General features: G+C 42.2%; 1 pseudogene; it reads right to left on the reverse strand.

The window, feature by feature from the left end:
* Positions 1–17,490: 17,490 nt before the first annotated feature.
* On the reverse strand, positions 17,491–18,572 carry LOC122803817 (annotated as a pseudogene).
* Between the last annotated feature and the right edge of the window lie 9,279 nt (positions 18,573–27,851).

The following is a 27,851-nucleotide window of genomic DNA, read 5'->3' on the forward strand; positions in this document are numbered from 1 at the left end:
CAAAAAATAAACTGAACCAACTGACCTTGCCAACATCCTGGTGGACAAGTTCAGTGCAAACTTCACCCCCCCCCTCACCCCCAAAAGGGCCCGTGTCTATCCCAGAAGAATGCAGAGCCCCAGACAACATGGACATGCAGGTAAAAACAGCCCTCTCCAAAGCTAAAAGCACAGCATCAATGGGACCAGATGGTGTCCCAGGCTGCGTCTCACACGAGCTCCAAAAGGAACTAAACCCTCACCTAAATTCACTGCTTGGACTCAGCCTTACCACAGGCTATGTACCCAAAGAATGGCGTACAGCAACAGTCATCCCACTCCACAAAGGTGGTGCCACAACAGAACCTGGGAACTATCACCCTATAAGCCTGACCAGCTTGGTCTGCAAAGCTACGGAGCGAATTATCATGGAACTCATAAACAGAGACATTGGGAACCTCCAGATACTGGACCCTACCCAATTCGGCTTTGTTAAATGCAGATTCTGCCTGCTAAACCTAGTTGACTTCTTTGAAACAGTTATCAATGCCATAGATGAAGGGAAGGTAGTCCACACAGCCTGCCTGGACCTCGCTACGGCCTTCGACACCATTCCCCACTCTGGCATCATAGACAAGCTCACCAGCTTGAACATTAACTCCTATGTCACGAGATGGGTGGCCAACTGGCTCACGGGTAGAACACACATGGTCAGAGTTGTGGGTGCCATGTCTGACTCTAAACCAGTCACAAGTGGCATCCCACAGGGCTCGGTCCTGGGACCCTTCCTGTTCGGTATATACTTCTCTGAGGTACAGGCAAGCACAGCAGGACTATGGCTGACCAAGTTCACAGATGACTGCAAACTGGGGGCCATAATCGACTCTCGGCTGACACAGACATCCTCCAGAAGGGTCTTACAGAGACAGATACCTGGTGTCAAAACCATGGCCTCAAGCTGAATGCCAAAAAATGCATAGTCATCCCCTTTGGAAAAACAAAGTGCCCATGAATTACCACATAGGTGGTAATCCACTAGGTATGGAAAATGTAATTAGGGACCTGGGGACCCAGGTAGATAGTAACCTCTCCTTTGATAATCACATTGCCAAAGTGGTTAGAAATTCCTTCTATGTAGCCCACCTAATGACAAAAGGGTTCATCTCTAGATCAAGAGAGGTCATTGTGCCCCTCTACTCATCACTCATTAGGCCCATAATAGAGTACAATGCCCCATTTGGTATGTACCTTAATTGGCACATGCAACAGCTGGAAAGACCACAGAAGTACCTCACCAAGAGGATCATGGGCCTCAAAGAGATGCCCTATGCAGTTTAACTAAAGAAAGTCCAGCTCTACTCGGTTGCTTACTGCCTGCTCAGAGGTGATGTATGCCTGACATATAACCAAGTCTCTTAGAGCCGCACGCTCCAGTGAATTAAACCTCAGCACAGCAATAAACAGGACATGCTGGAGGGATAGATTCCTGTCCCAGAGAATTCCCTCGCTCTGGAATAGAATCCCAGTTTATGTTAGGCAGAGACCCTCGCTGACTCTCTTCAAGAGGAATCTTGACAAGTGGATGGGAAATCATAAATTTACCCCTGGGATCACTTCAGTGGCCCTGCTAGACAGAGGCCCAGGAAACTAATTTAAAAGGGAGGCGAAAACCAACACATTCTGGATAGGCTTATAAATGCCCTTGGGCAGATAGCCTAGTACCTACCTATGAACCTATAAACCTACACACTTTAGGGACCTAAACCTTGTCACCACAATAAACAGAACATGCCAGAGGGATAGATTCCTGTCCCATGACTTCCCATACTTTAGAATAAACTACCTATCTATATCAAACAAAGCTCCTCATTAGCACTCTTCAAGAAAAATCTTGATGACTGGATGGGAAATAGGAAACTCACCACGGGGATCACTTCTGAGCCTCTGCTCAACATTGGCACAAGAAAATAAATTTCTTGGGTGACAAAAGCCAGGGTACCTTTTTGGCTGGGCTTGTATAGGCCCCAGGACCAATAGCCTAGTACCTACCTATGAACCTATGAACCTTTAAGCCTTGCCTAAAAAAGGTAATATGGGTACAGCAAGAGCCTTGGCCAGTATTCAGAAGCATAGGGGCGACAGGTGCAAACCATCTGTAGTGAAGCAAAGAGGCTTGTCTATCATGTCATCACAGGCAGACAGAGACTGGATCCCCTTTGAATGACACCAGAAGCTCAGCCAATTGTTGAAGTTTATAGTCTTTCTGTTATATTGCAGTATCATGTAGGTGAAGGTAAATGCTACTCAAGGTCAGGGTCATACCAGCCTGGGCTACATGATCATAGAGCTAATATATATCTTTTGGCATGTTGTCCTGGGAGGTATGTCTCAGATCATTCACACTGACATGTACAAAGAATGCGTCATATATGTACCTGTTCTGGAGTGATGTAAGTGCTTGTGTTATGTGGCGGATCATAGCACCTGACAGACAACTGACAGTAACCTTCCCCTTGTCCAGCCGAGTGAGTGGAACATCTGTGTGCCTGACTATGAAGTCACCTATTACTAGTGTGTTGGGTATGTTGTTTTGCCTTAGGGCCTGTTGTGAGGCACACTGCTTTGATGTATTACATGTTTTCTGGCGTGTGTTTGGAGGTGCATGTTGCTTGCTTGTCTGCTTAGAAGGACACTCTCTCTTTTTCAGATTAATATTTGTATTCTTTGAGTATGGTAATGTGTATTTATGTGTGTGTTTTGCTGGTGCTTATATTGTAGGTCTATGTGAGACAGTTGGTGTTGTGGTTGTATGACCCTACTCCTCCTGACTGTATTGTCCAGTATTGGGTTGACAGAGCTTAGCCACCGGTTTGACCCTGTGTGTGCCAGCATGTGGTGTATCAACCCATATATGATATGGTCATTGCCTATGCATACAATACACTCACAATACACCTAGTATGATAAGCCTGCTGAGGTTAGCAAATGTGAAAAAACCTTTGAGCAAACTGTCAGCAAGTAATGTCTGCATTGCACCCTGTAACTCCATATTGCTTGCTGAAGTGTAAAGACGTACTTAGTTTGGATTAAGAACCCCGCACTTGCCAACTGTGTGTGTGTGTGTGTGTGTGTGTGTGTGTGTGTCTTTCTCTCCCTGGGGAGAGAGCAACCCTTTTGGAGACTACTCACACCCCTTAAAAGTGGTATACTCATCTTTGTCAAGTCTGATGATGTCTCCATCCTACAAATATACCTGTGGAAAGAGGAAATCCCAGTAATGTGTATAGCGCGTTGTGTAAATGTGTACTGCTGCATTATCATAATATAGTTAGGTAGGGGTTCGAATCCTGTACTTGCCAACTGAGTGTGTGTGTCTCCGTGGGGAGGAGCAACCTTTTTGGAGACTACTCACACTCCTTAATAGTGGTATACTCATCTTTGTCAAGTCTGATGATGTCACCATCCTACAAATATATCTGTGGAAAGGAGAAATCCCAGTAGTGTGTATTGTGTGTTTTGTCTATGCGTACTGCTGTAGTATCATAATGTAGCTAGGTAGGTGTTCTAATCCTGCACTTGCCAACTGTGTGTGTGCCCCTCTGGGGAGGAGCAACCTTTTTGGAGACTACTCACACCCCTTAAAAGTGGTATACTCATCTTTGTCAAGTCTGATGATGTCACCATCCTACAAATATACCTGTGGAAGGGAGAAATTCTAGTAATGTGTATAGCGTGTTGTGTAAATGTATACTGCTGTCGTATCATACTGTACTTAGGAAGGAGTTTGAATCTTGCACTTGCTGACTGTGTGTGTGTGACACTGTTGGTCAATGTGGAGTGGGTTTTGATTTCTCTAGTGTATGACATATCACAATGACAACTGTATGTGCATTACACATATAAGGTAGCTGTGGGGCAAAGCCATATACATACATGTGACCTCAATTATTTCATAGGTGAGTACTCTGCTTTCTCCATGAATGCATCTGTTATCTTTGCCAGAGCGTGCTGGCACTTTCCAGACCTTAGGTCACTTCTGTATGCTAGTGACAAGCTTAGCCACTGCAGTGATCCCTGGGCTATGTCTTCTGTTTCACATCCACTCATCACAGTTTCTATTGAAGAGTTTGAGTGAGGGTTTATGCTTGAGGTATATTTGAATCCTGTTCCAAAGCAAGCAAAGTCTGGCAAAGATGACTAATCATTATAGGTGTGCAACAACCTCTGTGGATCTGCATGCAAACCCTTTCTTGCTTATGTGCTCCACAGAGGGATTTCCAAAACCCTTTGGTAATGTGATTAACAAAGGTGAGATGACTAAACACATGGCTCTATGTATACATTAGTTCCTGTTCCACATTTTGTGGGTTACTACCTATGTTGTACTCTGGGGATACTTTGTTTTCTAAAAGTGGATAACTATGCTTTCTTTGGCTTATAGCTTTACAGCATGAGTTTTACACCAGGTATCTGTCTCTATGATACCCTTTTGGTGGATGTGTGTGTCATCTGGAGAATAAAGTATAGCCCACAGTATGCATTTTCATCAAACATGGGCAGACATATCCCTACTGTGTTTGCTTGTACCTAAGAAAGCTATATGCCAAACAGGAGTGGTCCCAGGACTAAGTGCAGGGGAATACCACTTGTTACTGGCATAGAATTGTACATGGAGGCTGCAACTGTTACTGTGTGTCCTATATATTTGTGCCAGTTGCCAGTCCATCATCTAACAATTGTTTATGGTCAGTCTGTTGAGGATATGTATAATACCAGAATGTGGGGTGGGTATGAATTGCTGGTGAGCTATAGCTTGGCTGTGTGGACCTCCCCTCCCTCACCTATAGCCTTGTTAACTGGCTTGAAATCTACTAGGTGTATGAGCCATGATCTGGCCTTTAGAGAACCTAAGTGGGTATGGTGCAGTGTTTGCAGGTTCATAATGTCTTTGTTAATGAGTTCCCTAATGCTGTGCTCCATAGCCTTCCCGATAACATTGGTCTAGCTTATAGGGTGAAAGTTTCCAGAATCTGTTTTAGTTCTACCCCTAATCAATTTATGTTAACATTTGCACTGGGTGTGACGAGGGTGGACATGTTTAGGAATAAGTATATTAGAGGGTCAGCCCAGGTTTGAAGGTCAGTAGACCAAACCAGATAGGCAGGATTAAGTTGGTTTGTACATGTGCTGAGGAGGGATGCAGAGTATATTGTGAAATATATGCTAAGGATGGAGCTGCCAGGTAACAGGAACAGAGGAATGCCTAAGATGAGGTTTATGGCTGTGGTGACAGAGGACATGCAGGTGGATGGTGTGACAATGCATGATGCAGAAGGCAGGAAGAAATGGAAACAGATGATTTACTGTGGCGACCCCTAATGGGAGCATCCGAAAGGAGAAGAAGAAGACATAGTTCAACCCTTGTGGACTGTGAACACCCTTACTGTGAGTCATTCCGCAAGTATGTAACCTGTATAGAGGCTGCATCTGGACAGAGTGTTTAGGTGAGTGGTGACTTCATATGTCAGCTTGTGTATGACACAGCCAGGGACACTGTCCAGTACCATTGCCACTGTGGTTTGGACTTTGGTAAAGAGATGTTTTAGCTAGAGTGTCTGTGAATCATCAGGTTTTACATTCTTCAGGTCTGGAAATTTGGCCTTTGTGTAATGACAGGGTGGTGAAATCTGCATTCAAACTGTCTGACAAGAAATTGGTAATGTCAGTCAGATAAGTGTACTTTGTGATCATTTACATTAACTGTGACCCGATCTGAGATTTCCCCTGTAGATTATACACAACACTAAAGAAAGCTTTAGTGTTGTCTTTGGAATCCTTGCCATTTTGTATTTTGAAGCTTGCCTTGTATGTTTATTGAGGGATTGTATTTTCCCAATGATACTGACCAGAGAGGTTATCCCTTCTTGGTATGTAACTCTTTTTTGGTACAACTTCACACCTTCTATTATATATTTAGTTTATGGCAGGGGTCCATGAGACTAATGCACTTTTACTGTATAAGTGAGAATTTCCTGTGTTTGTGATAGCACGGTCCATGCAACCCGGTAGGTGAACAGTGGGCATTACTAAAGGATTATGCATCTGGGACAGTGTTAACCATAGCAATGCAAACCAATGACAGATAGCAACAATAGCATCACCCACAGCACAGTGTCAACCCGTGTCATACACACACAAATGCGTACTCAAGTTCCAAAATGTGTGTAGTACAATGCATACTGGCCACCAACAGAAACTATGGAGTGCTAACACTGGCCAATACAGGGCATGTCACCCTGGCCATGTGTCCAATATGCATGTACATGCAGACAGTGCATCTCCACCATGTTCACAAATGGACACATGCAAACCTGTGTTGCACACACCCCACACTTACTGTCCACTGTATAAAGCATGCTGACACAACTACACACATTAGCCAAGTGGCACATGGGCAAACAAAACACAGTTAGAATAAACACTGGTGAAAACAATACAATATTGCTAATTACAGCTTTAATGCATCATGCCTGCTCAGCTACACCTTCAAGGATATCATTACACTTTACTGCCGACAGCATGCTACACATCCAACCATTGCTATACTTTATTAAAGTCACCCTGTGCATCAGCACCATGTTAGCCTGTTCCTGCATCATTGTTACAGATGACAGGAGGTTGCACAGGTTTCATTATATGCACAGGGTGTGTTGTTGGTTTGCCAGAGGCCTACACTGAGGCATACAATTGACATGTGTGTGTGAGTGTGTGTGTGTGTGAGGGCCATGAGTACTGTTATGGGCCAATGTTGATGTAATGTGTGCGGGTATGTGTTTGCCCTAGGTTTCTGGTTTATGTGTGTGTGTCTGCATGCACACAGTTCCACCATGTGGCTGCCATATATGGGGATTTGTGAGACAGCTACAGACTGTACCTGGAAGGCTTTACAGATCACCATCTCTGGCCACAGATATGGAACCTGTGCCTGGCAGGGGTGGTACAGACAGTATCAGGTACTAATCCAGATTGGGTATTATCCAAAGAGGTTGACATATATCCACTGGATCCAGGTCCCTGCTGGTACTGGCCAGAGCCACGTGCATGTGGTCTGCTAGGACGGTCTATGGACAGCCCCCCCCAACATTGCTGGGGCTGGTACTGGCACTACGGGGGCTGTGACTTGCTGGATGTCCACGGTGACCTCCAGCTGCTGATGTTGCTGGTATACATCCACATCGATGTCTCAACCATCCCGCACTGTCCTGACACATGGACATGACATTGTGGAGGACATCCAATGTCTCACCCCAACGTCTATCAATGACCTCAGTGTAGTTACGCATGGCACCTGCTAGGTCATGGATACTGTCATTTACAGAGGTATTATGAACCCTCTGTGTCCTTAGTCCCTGTCTGGTGTACCGCTACATTCATGTCTGTGCCTCCATGACAGCATGGAACATGCGTGTGGTAGAAAGAGGTGTGGCATGTCTGCCAGGGGCATGATGACCAGCAGTGCTCTGACGAAAACCCCTGGGCATCTGCCTATGTGCTACCATTGCAGACATCTGGCTATGGCTGCTGTGTTCTGATACATGTGCCATAGATACCACACTGTCCTGGCTAGTGCCACCCATACACTGTACCTCAACTAAGGGCAATCGTGATGATGGATGTACAGGCAATATGACTGTGTGCATGGATGGAGTGGAGACTAATGCACTGTCAATTGGTGGCCCAACAACAGAGGCTGACAAACCTGTCTGTGCCTCAACACACCTATCCTCATCATCACTGTCTGTCTCAGTGACATCAGGTTCCCTGCTGTACTGAACCAGCCCCACCTCGGCACCTGTGAGAGGAAAACAGGAAACACACATTAAGACCTGAACATGACTTTAGATCACATGCGCACATGCACACATGCGCACATGCACACATGTCCACATGTGCACATGCACACGTTCACACATGCACACATGTGCACATGCACACATGCACACATGTGCACATGCACACATGCACACACACAAAAATACACTCCTCCCTAAAGCAGACACACACAACACCAGCAATCACAGAACACGCACAATAGCAGGTGATGGTGGGGTACAGTATCACAAGCAAAACAGTCATATCACACATGTCAGCATGCAGGACATGTGTTGCTCAACAGCATGCAGTGCAAGTGTAGTTGGTCCTTGTTACTAACAGTATACATGGCTTTGATGCATGTGTTTTGTTATTAGGTGATGGCCCTCCCTCTGGAACACAATGCATATATGGACACAACATTGCTGTGCAGGTATTCATAACCCTGTAATGTGCTGTGCACCATAACTCACAGGTGTACATACCATTGCTGGATGTGTATTTGTGTGTTAGATAGGTATCCAATGCTGATTACAGCCTCTGTGTCTTTAGCAAATAATTGTGGACACATTTTTAGCACATGCATGATGAGTATTCACACAACATCATCAGTGGTGCATGAATAATTGATGGAATACCATTCGGCCACATACCCAATATACGGTACTTATGGTGAGTGTAGATCATATTGTGGACATGCCAGTCGCATCCATGACATAGCATGCTAAAATGCAACTGCTTATTTAAACACTACACATACCCAATGTGTGTCATATGACCTAGCCACTCAATAGCATCACAAGACATACATGTGTCAGTTGTGCAAATGGTGATTGGTATGCATACTGTTTAGAGGTGCATATGTGTGCACACATGCAACATTAAGGTGTATAGCAATGAAGACTATGTGTAGTACTGTGGTTACAATAACTGGATGGGGTATAGTACCATAGGCCATCATCATGAAGCATCAGGTGGTCACTCAAGGCTACAAATGTTTCCCAAACCAGCACTAATCATGCTGTGCTGGAACTGTACTACCTTGGCTAAATTCACCATTTCACAACCAGTTGTTATGTGAGTTTGTAAGGAGGCCAATAAGGAGCATTCCCTGACATAAATGTGTAGTGTGTTGCAGAGTGTTTAAACGCCCCATGATAGGCCTCTACCACTCAGGTATATTATATGTAATGTGTGGATGAGATTTTGGATACTGGAGTGTGTCTTTACAGAGGTTTTGGGAATCCTTTATGTGTAGCATGTTAAAATGCTCTGTGCATGACATAGATGCATATGTTATGTGCATGTTGAGTATCAGCTGTGCCTATCCAATGGTCACTACAGTCTAGCCACATTTGTTTGAGATGGTCTGGGTATTGCATGTGTTTGAGGCAGCTAATCACATTAGTGAGATGTGTGTGCTCTTACACCAAACATGCACAGCATGCATTATGGGTAGGTGTGTTACATGTGTACATGGCCTACACCTTAACTATAACATGCACTTTTTTTTTTACAATAATAAATGTAGAACACACTCACCAGCATCTGTCCGCTGCCTTGATGTCACCCCAGAGGGACCTACATAGAGATGAGACAGTTTGTCAGTGGCCACAACTGTGGCATTGCTACTGTTTGTTTGCAATCTTACAGTACAACAGTTTATATTCACAGGGCTACAGATTATGTTACAAATGATCAGTATTGCACAACAACAGGCTCCACATCTTTGAACAACACACTCCACATCTCACATATGCATGATCTACCAATACAGATAACAATAGTCAACAGATATGCCATGTTACCTGCATGCTCCATGTGTGCTTGCTGGGTGGCTCCAACCTCCATCATGTTGTATGTCTGCTGCTGTTGGGCAGGTGCCACCAGGCTCAGGAGCAGCTCCTTCACTCTGGTGAGGGGGGGGGTGGATATTAACACCACCTCCTGTTGCAAGCTGTTGTCTACGCACATCAGCAGCACGCCGACATACATGTCTGAGACGATCACTGCAGTGGTGGCATACCTGCTCATATGTCTGGTTATGCATGCCTACCTCATTGATCCTGCGGGCAACATCTTGCCACATTGCAGTACTCTCCTCCTGGTCCTGGCTGGTTTGTGAGAACATGAGATGGTAGTGCTGAATCATACTGCTAGTAATGATATCATCTTCAGCACTACTGTAACTGGGGTTCCTGTGATGGGCCATGATCCCTGGAGGACATAAATACAAAAATATGTCTGAGCAAGTCATATGGCACATTTAACATTATACAGTACAGATATCACTGAACTGCCATATATAACAACCTATAAGCTAACCGAGAGTGAAACACTGTAACTGCCACTTATCACTGCTCACCCCACAATTGCTTGAAAGTGCCTTGCTCACTCTCTATCTAATGAACCATGTTCTGCACAGCAACAAAATAAAATCACTATATAAAACTATACAAGAGTACCTGGCACACTGTATGCAACACGATGCACCACCTAGCCACAACAGATATACATCAAGCTGATGTGTAAAGAAATATATCATCCATCACAACCAGTGTAACGTCCAGTAAATGTATTAGTATTATACCACACAACTTGTTAATGGCAAACCCATGGCCAAAATATGTGCACAACTGGGAATATAGGTCGCATACTGCTGTAGAACACTATGAATGTTGCTAGATACGCAGTTATATGTTTTACCACACATATGTCAAAGGACATGTTACAGGCATACCCACACACACATCAGACATAATTACAGGACACAAAGGTATGACAACCCAGATAAGCTTTCAGTGTGTACTATACAGTACTGTGTGTCAGTACTTACATAACCTTAATCTTGAGAAATGTAATCTGTGATGAATACAGGGACCACACAAAACAGTGGATGCAAGCAATGTGGACATACACCATACTTTGCTGTACAGGCCCAGAGCTTCAAGTAGTACTTCAGTTCACACAGGATTTGCATTCAACATCGGTACCAATCAATAATCATAGATGTAGTGCTTTAGCCTCCAATGACACACCCTAGTTAAAACCAAGGGACTTAATCACACTGTATGCAATAGCACTTGTTCTGCACAGCAACAGAATACACAGCTTTTGCTAGGATCAAAGCAAGGACCCATAATACCATGACATAAACAGTTCCCCACTAAGCTATCCCACAGATACATATCTTTGACGTGTTCACAAATATATTGACCATCACAGTCAGTCAACAGTACAGAGAATCTATTGCAACAAGTAGATGTAGGTGTATATGAGTATATATAACAATATATATATATACATGTCACCTTTCATAGTGAGAATATCAATTATACAAAGGATGTAAGGTGTACAGTAATGTAATAAAATCACACAGTCTTGGGATAAATGCATTGAAGGTATTCACAGCCTAGGTAGCTTTACCAGACCTTACTGGCTTCAACATTGCAAACTGAACAAACCACCCACAGTGTTTAACCACCACATGTCATATACCAGCACTGTATGCTGTCTTGTTTGTCACACACTAAAACCTACATACAAATATGCGCATACTAACCTTATATATTTCTCTGTATGTGTGTGGCATACACACACAAGGTCCACACTGTTGTAAGTCCCTGGACCTCACAGCTGAACTGTTGGGCCTTGCTGCAACACAAACAGGTGTCACATATGAACACACACTAACATTGGGGGGGTATATATGGCAACAGATTTTAGATAAGCATACTAGACTGCTACAGCAGTTGCCAGTGCTAAGCTACACTTTAATATGACTATCATGCATGTGTTGTTCTGTCACACCCATGTTTATATAATGTCAGCACTAATCCCCCCAACAGCCAATGACCACACTACTGTACAGAACACAGATAACATGGATCAGATCTTTGACATTTAATGCTGAGCTACACATTTCACAGGTATGTCCCACTGCCCACAGGTACACACAGTATTGTCTATAGCAGTAGTTAAGCAGAACATCTGTGCATAAAGAAGTACTGCTGCCACATAGGAATGGTTCACATTATGTAGACTATTCTTCAATAACATCTACTACATCCAGTAAATACATATGTGCCACATACCTTTCCTTTGTATAATTTGGTAATATTTCTTTTTCCTTTTCTCTGTCTCTCTCTCTCTCTCTCTCTCTCTGTCTTTCTCTCTGTCAGTCTCTGCAATAGAGTGATTGAGTTTGTTGGCAGAGATTGCAGCCTGCTTTTGTAGGAATTTGCACATAAGCATGTGATGGCCTCTGCACCAGTTAGTGGCCGCCATTTGCTAATTGCATGCAGCCTGCTGTGTAGTAATTGCAGTAATCACTGTCATAGCAACCCAATACTATAAATTGCTGACTCATGTAGGTGTGGCCCTTTCAGCTTTCCAAGATGGAGATCATCCTTGTTTGCTGTGGACATCATTGTTTAAGACAGAAGGTTGGTATAGTTCTTATATCAGAAGCCAGGGGTGTAGCCAGAGATTTACATTTTGTACTCAGACCTAATGTTGCTGCTTCCAGTACCCACTTGTCAGTGTAGAAATGTACTCACCCCTCAAAATGCTACCCCAAGATACATGGAAAGATGTACTTTCTTTTCAACTGTTACAATTAACTACCATACAAAGCTAGTTATTGAGATGTATTCCTTTGACACAAGAATTGTTTGTGAACTGCTATACTGTGAATATTCATTTACTCAGTTCTAAACAGTTTGTGATTTTTTAGTGTTGACATTAGCACAAGCTGCTCAGAAAAACTGGGCACATTTCAGTACTGTGAGTATGCTTACCTACATCCTTGGTAGACCCTGCACACACAGGTATATTTTACATTTGGGTAGGGTTGCAGAAGTACAGAGAGCATAAGTACTATTGTGTGGATTTTATCTTGCTGGACTTACAGGGTTGCTGTGTACATGTTAGTTTATCAAGGCAAGTAGTCTGTCTGCGTAACTCCCAACTGTGGACCTATCCACATGATAGCAGGAGAATAGCCTATTATTTTTTTGTCTGTGCACCACACAGGTCTTTTCAGCAATAGAGCAATGGCATTCTTACAGTTGGTTGCTACCAGTACATGGCTACATCCATTTGTATTTCAGTGTTGTATTCCTACATAAGGGTGTGCTTCCGAAACTCCTTCCAAAGCTATTTGCACAGTGCGTAACAGCAGAAAGGCTGATATGCCCCTGTGTTTCTGCCTCTGCCAGACCTCTCAACCACTCAGGTACATATTTGAACAGACTCAGGGAAAAGTCAAGGAAAAGTCAGGGACAATCAAGGACACCTTTAAAATATTAGTGCCATTAAGTTGAGACATTGAGAGAACCAGAGCAAATGAATTAATGCACCTTTTCTGAAGTAAAAGAAGTGTCTAACTCTTAATTATTGGCATTATTCATTAAGTGTAATTCACCACATTTCTGGCTAAAGTCAGTAGTTTTTGGAGGGATTCAGAGGGACAGAGCTAACATTTGTTTCAAAATCAGGGACATCCCTGAAAATTAGGGACAGTTGGGAGGTATGGCATTTGCCCTAAACAGATATGCCAGTGTTTGTCCTGCTGTGATACTGTGTGGGGTTGTAAAGTGATGGTGTAACATTATTTTCTGCTAGAATGGCTGCTTCTCTTATCACAGTCATATAATGTAATCCCACAACAACTGTTGGTCAATATCCACAGAACAAGTTGTGTGGTATGGTACTCCTATTTTTCCTTTACATTCACTCATTCTGATGCATGATATATTTATTTAAGCACCAACTTGATGTATATCTGCCGTGGCTTAGTGGTACTTCATGTTGTGTAGTGTGTGCAAGGTCCGGGGCTTGAGACTTACAGAGGTGTTTTATTTTGCTCCTGAGCAGAACAAGGCCCCTCACATACAGAGTGACTAAGGCACTTTTAAGCAGTTGTAAGCAGGTTTGCGTGGGTTTGTGCATTGCTGCGCATTGCTTAGCCAAGCGCAAACAAGCAGAAACTCATGCAAACCTGCTAACTACTGCTTAATAGTGCTTACTCCCGCTAACCCCCGCGCTCATTTCTTTGAAAGAAAAGAAAAATGGGGAGATAGGAAAGTGGTTAAAAGGGGCACAAAGAGGGAAAGACAGTATGGAAAATAGCTCAGGATGTGCAGGATGGGTGTAGGGAAGGTCCATAGCTGCCCATTTCTTCAATAGCAACAGCTGTGCATATGCAATAAATTTGGAGGTAGATATGAAACCTTCAACCCCTGAGAGAGGGGTGAGGACAACAATGTATGTTGTAATGCCAATTAAATAACATTTCATGTGTCCAGTGGACATGTGTGCAAAACGGGCAGCTATGTATGGGGGGTAATTTTTTTTTTGGGAGCAGATTGTCCTTTTTTTTTCAGGTGAGAGTGGAATGTGGGGTAGAGGAAGTAGGTATATTTGGGGAGGTACGTTGGGGAGGAAAACAGACAAGACAAACAAGACGCATACAGGGGCGGTATATGACACATGTGGTGGGTGAACACCTTTGACGGGGAGGGATGTTTGGAAATCGCAAGCTCATGAGCCCCCAGATGGAAACAGTGGGACTGAGGTCCCCACCCAAGGTCAGTCACCACTGCACCTTCACGACCCAGAGGGTGGCTGTGCTGGGGGCTGTGTAGGAGGTGCAGGCTGACCCGGGAGTTGCGCCACTCGGGCCTCAAGCTAGTGTAGAGGTTCTGCAACAGAACATTCAATCTCTCTATGTACCACAGCCCGGACTGTTCGAAGGGTTATAGGTGGCCGTCCTCCGCCCACATATATTCTTATATTATATATATAATCCTTATATTGTGCAATTAGATTTTGCTAGATCATTATATACATGAGCTGTATCTTACATACAAACTGTCCAAGATGCAGATGTTACTCACACACACTACTGCTAAGATGGTACACTGACAGCTCTACTTTCATATAATTATGTAGATATGTTTAGGTGAAAGTATCAGTTATATGTTAACAGCTCCCTACATTTCTGGCAGCACACTGACATTTCTGGGGACCACAATACCAAGCTACTCATGTGCCAGATTAACCTGTACATGCTGGGCATGAACCATCAGTTGAGGGCTGTAAATATGCATAAAAGCTACTGGCACTCCCTTCATCCACATTATATGGGCCTACCCAAGTGTGGGTTGACACTGCTTAATACAACACTACTATTTGTAGAATGCAACAATACAACAACATATCAAATAAAATGACACAGACGCATTCCAGGAATTATACATTTATTAAAAAATTATTACACCCTTTTTGAAGGCTCTCTCATTTATTTTATATAACAGCACATGCAGAATAATTACTAACCTGCCTGATGACGCAGCTTTTGCAGCCTATCTTCATAGGCTTGCTGGTTCATAGCCCGGACACCTGCAGCTGTGAATTAAATGCAGTGATATTCAGACATACCTATCCATAGCATAGACAAGCATAGCAATTCTTAACTACTTAATACAATGGCTACTTACTCAGTACTGGGGCATTAGGCATCGCACGGGATTCCTGGAGCCACTGGTCCAGTTGATCCTCCCTATGTCGCTTCAGGTCAGAATAATAGTGCCTGACCTGCTCACCAGTCCGAGGAACACCAGTGGCACTGGTGAGATCATGAGCAAGACTGTTCCAGGCCTCCATTTTATATTGGGTAACCTGGTACTGGCCCCACAGGAGTCTTTCCTCATGATTGTGGACAAGGAGCCAAACCATTACTTTGGACTCCTCAATGCCCCAGCATTACACTCTAAATTGAGTGCCTTCTCCAACACCAGCCAAGCTGACTGCAGAAGGAAACTACAACCAGTTATAGCAAGTATTCCCACCTGTGGACCTTAAATATGCCTCATTTCCCGCACTTATTTGTGATTGGCCAGTTTTGGAAAAACTCAGCTGTAGGCATGCCTGCTTAGCTGATGTTGGCAATGTTTAAAATTCCTTTGATAGATATGTGTCTGTTGTAAGTGCATGTTTATGAAATGCTGTCATGGCTTAGTGGTTAAGTACTGTGACTATAGTGCACAGTATCCTGAGTTCGAGCCCTATCACTGCTTTTTATTTTCCTACTGGGCATACCTGACTGGTTAAGGTACAGTAAAGGAGGTGTGGCCGTATTTAACCGACTTTGCTCAACTTTGCCCGACGTTGCTCAACATTGCTCGACATTGCTCAACGTTGCTCGAAGTTGCCCGACATTGTGCTGGTTAGCACTGTGCGCAGCTACGCACAAATACATTATGATTGCACTGGTTAGCGCAGTGCACAGCTACACTCAAAGACATTGCGCTGATTAACTATGCACAATTGGATTTAAATATGCTCAGTACTGGTAAAATGTGCTTAGCAGTACTTTATATTGTTTAAATAGGGGACTCATGCCTCAGAATGCATAACCATTTCACCTTCATATATATATAATTCGTTCACTACTACATTTAACTTTTCAATGCTTTTTACAAAACTTATACATAAAAAATGTCAGGAAATATTTTTGTATACAGATTTCTAACAGAAAATGGAACGTGCAGTAGTGGGACTCGAACCGGGAATGCCTCCTCTTTGTGCGAAGGCTCTAACCACTACGCTATTGCTATTTTGATTAATTTGCATATATTTTTCTTATTATCCTCTTCTGGTGTCTAAGCTGCTAACTGTAGCTAAGCAATGGGCAGACCTGCGCAAACACGCGCAACTACAGGCTATATCAGATGAAATAAAAAAAAAATAAAAATAATCTTTCTATTTTTAATTTTGTCAGTTTTTTAACATATGGGGAAGTGTAGTGTTACATTGTGAACATGTGAGCGGACTCGCTCATGTAACTTGAAATTACGGCATTTCTTCATTGCAAGGGCGTGGATTTTTGGACTGCTCGGAAGTCCAACACGCCCCTTACACTCATCCATGCTCCATGTAAGCTTTAGAGTTGAGGCAGCATGCCCTCATTAATATGCATGGTGTGGTGCCGTCATACTCTTAGACTGGTGCTTCCGTGTAAGACTAATCTAGTCTTACACAGAAGATTAGTAAATCCTGGGGATAGACTTTCAAAAAAAAAAACAACTTCAACAGCGGAAGTTGACAAACATAGGTATAGGTTCATAGGTTCAAAGGTGTGTACTAGGCTAATGGCCCTGGAGCCTTTACAAGCCTAGCCCATAGGATTACCCTGGCATCATGCCACCCGTTAAGCATTTCCTGAACTAAATGATGCCATGTCCTATGAATGTCTGAATCTGTAGTGTTCTGATATCAGCAAGACTGCTAGTAGGACAATGGGCACTTCTCATAAGCAGGACTAAAGTCAGTTACTGCAGAACCCCCCCCCCCCCGCCTTTGGGACTACAATACACAATACAGTTTACATGCAAATTAGAGCAAAAACAAGTCTCCCAATTAGAATGTACTGATTAAAAAAAAACATGGTTCTCAATTTATGGTCAGTTATAAAATGTATCACTCTTATAAGCAGTCTCATGTGAACACAAGGCTAAAACTAATACAATTAAAAATGTAAAACCTAATTGCACTTAGGCAAGCATGATTTGGAACTGGCTTTCATTATAACAGTTATAAAGTATGTCCTTAAATTTAAAATAAAAACAATGATTTTCAGTAATATTTTCTTTCGGACTGTGTTGCTGCAAAACACTTCTTGTACTGTTCAAAAGAGGATGCTGTTAGAAAGCTCTGCTGCATTTTTGGAATTCCAGCCTGAATCTCAGACTCAATACCACAATGATCCTGCCCACGGAGGATTTTGAAGTAGCCATTATCACCCCAGTCTGTATTCCATGAGTTAGCAGCCAGCCAGTAAGGAGTGTTGTTTTCTATGCCCCAGCCCAAGATCTTAATAGCATGACCCCCAACTGCTTCCCAAGTGTGATCCTGGTACACACCTGACTTATACAGCAGGAAGTCCTCATACACAGTGAAGGCCCCCTCCATAGGTCCGTTCTTATAAATTTTTTCCATTATGCTTTCATGAGAGGAAGGGACACTATAGGCAGATTCACTGTAAATCTTGTCCTTTTCATATGGAGTATAACCAGCATCACACTTTTTCACTCAGGGTGGTGTGTCACCTCCTTCTCCAAAACATGGTAGCTGTGAGCCATTCATGTGATGTTCACAGGGATGAATAGTATATGGCCTGCAACCTATGCCAGAACCATACAGCCCCCCAGACACTGAGTCACTTTCAGTCCAGTACTGCCACGCTCCCGATGGATAGCCACCATTGCACCCCATTCCACACTCAAAGTCGCAGCATGAAAGCAGATCTTCAGCAAATACCTCCACATTGTGCTTTCCCCCATTGTGGATGCAGACATGGTCAGACATGGACTCTACAGCACCAAATGCCCAACATGAGCCACAAGATCCCTGATCCGGGATCTCTTGGAGTGTTGGACAATTGGGCCACTGAATTCATGAATCAAAGTTATCAGGAAGCTTCACTTTTCCAGAATAGGAAGTCTTTAAAGGCAATTTTGGACCATGCAGAATTGTACCACACAGATGCTTTAAATAACTCTGATCCACATTGTAAAAGTTTTGTCCAGCCTTCCATGTAGTATTTAATTTGTTAATGTAGTTGATTATATCCTGCGGCCAGGTGGAGGAAGATGACAAGCTTCGAGAGTTGGCAAAACCCAGGAGGAGACAAACTGTAACTAATGAATGCCACATGATGGCTGCTGGCACAACTTAAATGCAAAACAATATAATATAGTATAATGAAAATAACTTATTTATAAATATAATTAAAAATCCTGGCATTTTTCATAAATAAACTAGTTATTTTCATAATCATTATGTATTTCTCCTTCACTGTTTGTGTGTGTGTGTGTGTGTGTGTGTGTGTGTGTGTGTGTGTGTGTGTGTGTGTGTGTGTGTTTTGCTTTAGTGCCCCTTCATGTTGGAATACTATAGTTTTCTGCAGGAGCTCTGCCTAAAATTCATCCAAACATGTCACTTTATTAGCCTATCATAGCTAGTCAGTTCACCAAACATCCTCACACAAATTTATGTACAGACTCCCTCTAGACATCCTAGTCACCAATATTCCACATAGGTGCACTTCTTTATTTTACCCAGCAGCTTCAGTAACCATTGCCCCTTGCTGTCTACTTGGCCATTTAAATACTGTAATCCCCCACTAGCCTGAGGTACTGACTGATTATCTTCCCAACAAAAAAAAGTTACTGCAGTTAGTCATTTAGCACTTTCAGACTGGTCCCACTTATGTTGCACTAACACGGTAAACATTGTTTTGCAGTTATTCAGTTCTGTTCCCTTACCCTTACAAAATACTACTCATCTCATAAAAATAGTGCTTATTTAATAACCTAAAACAGTCACCAAAACAAAGAGGCTCTGCTCACAAAATCTACAAACTCATCAGTCACTCTATTGCATTACATTGGCTTATAAAACTCATCTTGGAAAAATAGTAAATAGGCTAACTATTAATTTCCAGGCAAAAATCAATTTTCTGTAATACTGGATTAAACTGGGGCAATAAAAGATATAAACAGAATATTACTCCCATAACAAAAAACAACCCGCCCTTCATAATTATGCCACCTCTCGGCTTGATGAAATTAACAGTTCCAGAACCCTTTTTTTTTATTATCCCAATACTTCCTAATCTTACGTTCTGTCTTAAATATTCCAACTCTTTATTTCAGACAGTTATTCCATAGATGGCCTATCCATTTTCCACTTTTGATGTAACTCAGAAGATGGTGCTTACATACTATTTCTAATGCTCCAAGAAAAGTCTTCATACTCTGACTCTAACCTATACCCTACATTTTTAAAAAGGTTGGCCCTTTCATCTGTAAACCTTTTTCACTGGTAACCTATGTGTGGATGAAGGTTGAACACTTGAGTATCATTTGTCCAAAGTTCAAAGTGAAGAGGAATGGAATTCCTCCATAGCAAATCACTGTCAGTGAGTTCTATATGCAGTGATTCCCTTTTTGGGGGAATTTCCCTATTCTTTGTATTGGTATGACCATGGACTTCATCTATATGTCTGGAAGTGAGGGTGCAAGGGGCTTGCCCACTGCGAAACATCACTTAAAAAGTGTGTTTCACTGTTTTTTTGGAAGGAGGGATACAGTTTGGGGATTCCTATCCTTGGAACTTTGAATTTTGTCCACTCATACTAGAAGCCTACAGCACATGTATGCAGCCTAACCTTAATCAAAGGATCCATTCCTCATACTAGAAAACCACTAAAATTATTCTATTACCAAAACAACAGCTAATGATTTGATCTAAGTACATTTCAGACCAATAGCAAATCTAACCCATTGACAACAATACTAAAAAACTTATCTAGAACCAGATGATCTCCTTGTTAAATTATTACGATATTTTGTAACTGACAGCACATGTTTAGACAAAGTTATAATGCTACTATGGTAATCTTTCAAGCTATTAAAATATATATTTGGCATTTATCCAAGTGAATTATTCTTTGTTATTTAATAAAAAACACAAAACTATAATTTTCAAATTATGCCATTAAGTAGACCAGTGACTATCTGTCAAAGATATTTAGTTATGTTTATTCATGTAACACCATACTAGCCCCTTCAAATGACCATTTCTCATGTCCCTAAAGATCAGACTATTTTTTTCCTTTACATAAATGACCTTCTCTTCTCCTTCCCACCACTTAAACATACTTTTTACATGGAGGCTCTCCCAATTATTTGCTGTGGCACTGATACCAGAAAAATTCAATCACTGCTATAAATTTATCTTGATTATATCTTTCAAGAAGTACAACATTGCAAAAATCACCACCTGCCTATATACCCATAACAATTAAACAATAAAACAATTATAAAGTCAGTTAAATAAAAAAACTCCAATTAATCTCTGCATTTAACCCATTTGGGATTAAAGTATTATATTTTAAAATACTGCGGTGGTGGTGCTGCGGTAGCGTTGTCGCCTCACAGTTAGACGTTGCCCGTTCGATTCTCAGTTAGAGCGTCTTCTGTGTGGCAACATGCGTAAATGGGTGTTCCTTCTTGAAGGTTGTGCGTCAGGCCTGGCAAGTCAGCACGTAAAACTCTACTGCCAGTCATTAGCGGACCGGAGGTCTGCTGTGGTGACCCCTAACCGGGAAAAGCTGAAAGACAAAGAAAGAAGACACAGATTGCTTAGACATTAATTTGTTTATATAATTATCATATATGTAAACATTAATTTTTTCTAACACTTAACTTTTCAATCCCTCACTATTCCCTTTATACATCTGATTAAAATGTACTGCTACAGAGATTTCCTTTTTATCATTACTTATATTACTCAAATGCCCTAGCACTCTTACCTTAAAAGCTCTCTTACTTTGCCCTATGTAAAATTTATTACAGGGACATCCGAGGGCATAAATAATTTTTAAATTAAGATTTCTTGTTTATTCTTTCCGTTGTAACTGTTGATGTGCTGCATACCACTGTAAAAACATGTCTCTTGTAATGTGTGTGTATACTGATCATGTCTAAATATCTAAATGTATCTGTAATTTTTCTATGTGGAGCTTTTCTCCCCAGACCTCTGCTGAAAAAGGGCCTTTTTGGCTCAGACACCCCCGGTTAACAAATGTAAAATAAAATAACTAAATAAATAATAAAAGAAGTCCTTCCAGTGACAATTTAAACTGAGACCCCATCTGCTTGAGTTGGTTGTAGCTCAGGTGGATGTAAAAGATCCCATGGCACCTGTCAAAAAGAGTAGGGGTCCTTCATTTATATTCAAAAATAATTATTATTCCCAAAATATTTACATATTTACAAACATTTACAAGTGTAAAAATATATAGATATACAAATCTGTTTGCATAATCATACTAAATATTCATCTCTGTTAGATCCCCACTCCTTTTTCCATAATCACCATCTAATTTTGCTTAATATTAAGGGCCAGATTTAATAACGCCTACATTAAGTGTACTCTAAGTGTACACTGTTCTGAGTGAATAGGCAACACTGACATAACTCACACCTTCTTCCTCCTAATTTTAGTTTTCTTACCGATATTTTTGCAGTTTTAAATATTGACAGGGATTCGTAAAGGTTACCACAAAGTGTAGACTACATGTACACTTAGTATAATCTTTCTGAGTGACTAGAGAACACAAAAAATGTGATAAGAATTTTACTGAATACAGATTGTGTAACTTAGTGTACAGTTTGTGTACACTTGGTACAGGCTGTATTAAATCTGGCCCTGTTGCTAAACTCAATTTACCATTAAACATAATTTCATTCCATATAACCCATATAACATAAAATATTCTTTTAACATATTCATTACTTCTATTCTAACTTCCATATTTAGTCATATCCATGTTTATTTTATCCACTTCTTTTATGACTTAAAAAAAAAAAATCTTCTTTAGTTTTCCCCATAACTTTTTTACTCTTTCACATTTCAAATACATATGTTCTGTAATTTCTTCTCTTGACAATGTAAACATCTTCTATCACTTTTCTTCTTATATGGCATATTTCCTTTTACTGGTAATTTATCTATAACCATTGGCCACAAAAAATCTTGTCATTCTAATTTCTGATTACATCATTTGCTTCTTATTTTTATAGCTTAATTTTTTTCATCTACTAGATTTTTCCATGGTTTTACATAAGGGATGGTTTATCATTACATTTTAATACCATACTTTTCTATCTTTTTTAATATCATCAGTTTTTATTTTCCACAAAAAGTGAACTTGGTTAGCTACAGGCTGTCCAAGTTTGCCTGGACTTCTGAGAAATAAATTCTAAACAGTAAGGGGCCAAGCACAGAAGCAGTATGCCACTCATGACTGGTCTTTTTCTAGAGGTGAAATCACCCACCTTGACAGTATGTGTCCTGTCACTGAGGCAGCTGACTACCCATCTGGTAACGTACGGGTTAATTGCAAATCAGGATAGTTTCTTTATAATACCTGAGTGGAGGATTGTGTTAAATGCCTTGGCTAGGTCAAGACTGGTGGTATGCAATGTCTTTCCCTTGTCAAGGGCCTTGGTGACTTCCCTGAAGAAGTAAACTATGTTTAACAGGCATGATCTACTATTAACAAATTCGAACAAGATTGGGTCCAGAGTTTGGAGACTATCTATGCCCTTGTTAAAATGGTCCATAATAATTATTTCCCTGGCCTTGCAAATGAGGCTAGTCAAGCATATAGGCCTATAATTCCAGGGTCAGTTGATGGTCCCCCATTGTGCAGAGGGATTACTGTTGCTGTCCTCCCTTCTGCCAGAACATAGCCAGTTCGCAGGCTGTGGTTAAACAGTGACCCAAGCAGGTCTGCTAAATCATGTTTTAAGTTGTTTAAAGGCAACCTGAGATGTTGTCTGGTCCCATTGGTGTTTTGGCCTTGGAGAGCATAGAGATGAATTGCTGTCTAGAGATTATAGGCTAAGGAATGGTGTCAGGTATACTTTGGATGATGACTGGAGGGGACAGGGTGGTGAAGTTTACTCCAAGTCTGTCAGCTAGCAGGTTGATTATTACCTTTGGATGAGTAAGGGTGGTGCCATCCACAACCAATTCATGCATATTTCAATTCAACAGTGAATAAAATCAAAGCAGACAGAATCTTGAATTAAACTTAGCCTTCTTGCTGGATCATTTATAATTAATATGAATACTTCCTAGGACCTTCTACTTCTGCAAACACACAATGTTGTGAATTTTATCTAATCTTTCCAGAGATGCAAATAGAATTATACCATGATATCTTTGGACCAATGGCAATCTTTTGCCATGTTTGAATAGCTAAGCATATCCAGTACATAAAGTATGTTTTGAAATATAAAATGGATCATGTTTCAATGCTATTTCAGTAATAACTAAACTCCTTAACTTCTCAGGTCACTTCACTGCAAACTCCAGTAGCTCTCTTCATTGGATAATGCTCACAAATTTACTAGCAAGGATCTGAACCAATAACTCCTATAGCCAAATTAAGCGGTCTGAATAATACCTTTATTTTCAAGTAAAATAATAAAGGCACATCTCAGTTGATTTCATCAAATAAGTACAACACTGAAATACAGCCGGTATTTATAACAAACCATCAGTTGATCAACCAATCAGTAGTCATAATTTTAAAGCACTTTTAATAGACATGTTGTCATTTAACTTGGTGGTGTAGCTGCATTCAGTATTATCTGCCACTTTAACTCTTTCATTTTGACCAGTGTTTTAACGCCCCAATGTCTCTTACAATTTCAAAGACTTCATCCTTTCCTTCAGCTTCCTAAATGATTTATCCACATAAACAGCATGATCAATCTTTCCAAATTGTTCCCTGTATAACATATGCAATATTACAGCCATAATAATCAACTGTCTTATGTGAATTCCCTGTCACAGGATGTACACAGCTTCTTCACAAGTTTATGTACTGCAATTATAACACTGAAAAGTATCACATTTATTTGTCAGCTTGTTTCTTATCAGTCATCATTTTTAAACCATAAAAGCTGCTTTAACTTGGGGCTGCATTTAAAGGTACAATATGGTCTAACATCTATCATAATCCCTCATTTCTGTTGCTGCAAGTGAAATAGCCCAGTCCCTTCTTACAATATTACATATACCTAGAATATATGAAGTATATGTCATAGGAAAATTATTCTGGGCAGGATTCACGAAGGCTTGCACGGAGTGTAAGAGACATGCAACACTCCATGCAAGCCTGGCGATCCAGGAACAGCCCTAAACTCCGTGTAAGAGACCAGCTAAAACGTCTCTTACACGGACTGCGCGTGGACATGCTAAATACCTCACTTGCATCCGAAAGGTATGCAAATGAGGTATATTAGTGATCCACGAAGCAGAAACCAGTCCGTGTAGGAGACGTTTTAGCTGCAGAAATGTACTCGGTTGACAACTGAGTACATTTCTGCAAAATCCACAACGGAGCGATGTCAGCTCCAAAAAAAGGTTGCATATGATTCAGGCAGCATGCCAATGGCCAAATATGTGGCCATTGGCAAGATAACCCGATGCAAAAATATTAAAAATATAATTTTTTTAAGCCCAGCACAGCCCCGTACAAATGGGCTGCGCTGTATAAAACCATAAAAAAGAAGGTTATAAACCCACAAATGTGGGTTTCATGCAATACATGGAATGACAATGCAGGGACCAGCAGACCAAAACCAACATGGCCACCGTGTAGTGGTTGCTAAGGGGGGAAGCTGAGTCTAAGACATGTAACTAAGCATTAGTAGGCAATCTCATGTAAATGAGGGTTTGGATACTGAATCTCACAGTCACATACCAAATGAGCACAGTCTGAGTAGTGCAAGAGATACAAAAGGGGGAGGAATAGAGTAGGAGATAGGTGACATCACAGGGGGGAATGGTAGAAAGAAATGCAGTTCATTGGAGGCCAGTGTAACATGACAGATGACAGGCACAGATCATGGAAAGAGGTGTGCCACTAGATAAGTCATGGAAAGTCAAGAAATGGAAGGTGTACACTGTAACCTACACCAAAGTTTCTTGCTGGCCGTGCATGCGCACGTGTGTGCACCATGAAGGGTGAGTAAGACAGTGTGTGCACGTGTAAGGCAGTCTGAGCATGTGGGAGCGTGTTGGGAGATGTTTAACACTGTTTGCGTGGGTGTGCACGCGTGTAAGGCAGGCTGAGTATGTTGGAGGCTGTTGGCAGACGTGTAGCAGTGTTTGCGCAGGTGTACGCGCGTTTAAACCCGAATAAGTAGATTCTTAACCGTGTAAGCATGTGTGCGCGCATGTAAGCCACTGTGAGCGTGTTTCAGATAGCATGCAAGTTGCTCCCCCCTGAGGAAACAGAGAGGAAAAAGGAAGCAACAGAATTAATAGGAAGCTAGCAGGGATAACTGCTGAAGCTAGCAGGTGAAAACAATTAGAAGCAGGCAATTACACAGGCAGAATAGTAGCCCAGCCCAGCACTTAAAACTCTGCAAACAGTAGTGCAGGATGTTTCCATTAAGAGACACTGCAAGACAGGAGTAAGCTAATAGAAGTGAAAACTGAAAAAGCTTCACTCAGAGCAGAAATGTTAGGGGCTGCCATAGCTGTCATAATGAGACATAGGCGACTTGCTGAGGGTGGTGACAATGCAGATGGTGCCAGATAACCCACAGTGAGGAGACGGAGAAGAGTGTACAGGCCCAGGGTCACCTACCACGGGTTACATGAGCTGGAGATAGTAGAGCGCTATAGAGTGGACAGAGAGCTCCTGCAGCAGATTGTTGAGCTGTGCAGGCCACGCCTCACACACAGAACCAACAGAGGGGAACCCATCCCAGTGGAAACCAAGGTATGTGTTGGCCTAAGAATACTAGCAACAGGTACCTTCCAGAGACCAACTGGCGATATGATGGGGATATCACAGGCATCAGCCTCCAGGGTACTACACCAGTTCCTGGATGCCATGTCAGCACATGTCGGTGATCATGTATATTTCCCCAATGCCCGTGAGGTATTGGCCAGCAATATGCATCTCTTCCAGCAAATAGCGGAATACCCTGAGGTACTGGGTGCTATAGACTGCACGCACATATGCATCAAAGCACCAGCAGGTGAGCGGAGTAGGGCCTACATTAACCGCAAGGGCTTCCCCTCCATCAACTGCCAGGTCGTGTGTGATGCCCAGGGCATAATAATGAATGTGTGCGCTGGCTGCCCTGGGAGTTATCACGATTCCCACATCTGGCATTTGATGCAGCTGTACCAGACATTTGCCAATGGGGACATCCCACACGGACACCTAGTGGGGGATGCAGGTTATGCACTGGAGCCATGGCTGATGACACCCATCAGAAACGCACACACACCTGAACAGGAACGCCATAATGAGGCACACGCACAAACACGTAATGTGATAGAGCATGTGTTTGGGCTGCTCAAGTCATGGTTCCGGTGTCTGGACACATCTGGTGGAGCCTTGCAGTACACACCAACTACATGTACCCAAATTGTCATGGTATGTGCTATGCTACATAATATGATCTTGCGAAAACAACTGCAGCAGGACCAGCATAGGGCCGGCCCAAACAGCCCCCCACCATTGCCAAGGCCATCACAGGCAGAGCGTGACTCGGAGGAGGAACAACCTGAGCCTGCCCCAGTAGGCAGAAGGAGGCGTGCCCAGTATGCCCTGGCCTTGGCAAAGAGGCAACGCATAGCACATACACTGGCACAGTAGGAACCCTGGGAATGATACCCCTCTCTGACTCACTCATATAGTAACAGGGATGCCTAACATGACACAACCTGCTCTCAAACATGTACAGGGAGTGTAGTATGTGCACCTGACAGAGGCAGACCTGCAGCACCACCTGAGGCATGATTGCCATGTGTTAAGCAATGTAACACCATCTAGTATATGCAAAATGATGACCCTGCCTAACATCTCACCCTCACCAAGCATGATGCCACACTATGAAGACAAGAAGATCAAGTACAATAATTGGCTGAAGTAATGCAGTCAGTCAAAGGGGAGCCAATGTGTTACAGGCTGGGAAGATATGCGGAGTTTGACATGATGCACCACCTGCTAGGGGTGGCATGCACCTATCATGCCATGCCCCATGGATACTGGCAAAGGCTGTCAGTACCCACAACATGCCCTGAATAGGTAAGTCTCAAAACACAAACCCAACCTCATAGGTTCTACAAGGGATAGGAACCTAGATGTAATACTACCCCATGACAGATGTACAAACAGCAAGATGTGTGCAGTGTAAACGCACACAGTAAGGAGAATGTAGATACCAGTCCTGTAATAGAGAACTGGGCAAGGCTCACAGCAGCACCCTAACACTACCAGGTCACACCTCATACTGTGCTGTACAGCCGCAAAACATGGAACAAGCTACAAAAGGAGGGTGACTAGCAAGAAATGGCAAGGATAACCACACCCCCATGTTGGTACCACAACA

This window comes from Protopterus annectens, chromosome 6.part0 (genome assembly GCF_019279795.1).
Source record: "Protopterus annectens isolate FY-2018-M chromosome 6.part0, PAN1.0, whole genome shotgun sequence".
Taxonomy (NCBI): domain Eukaryota; kingdom Metazoa; phylum Chordata; order Ceratodontiformes; family Protopteridae; genus Protopterus; species Protopterus annectens.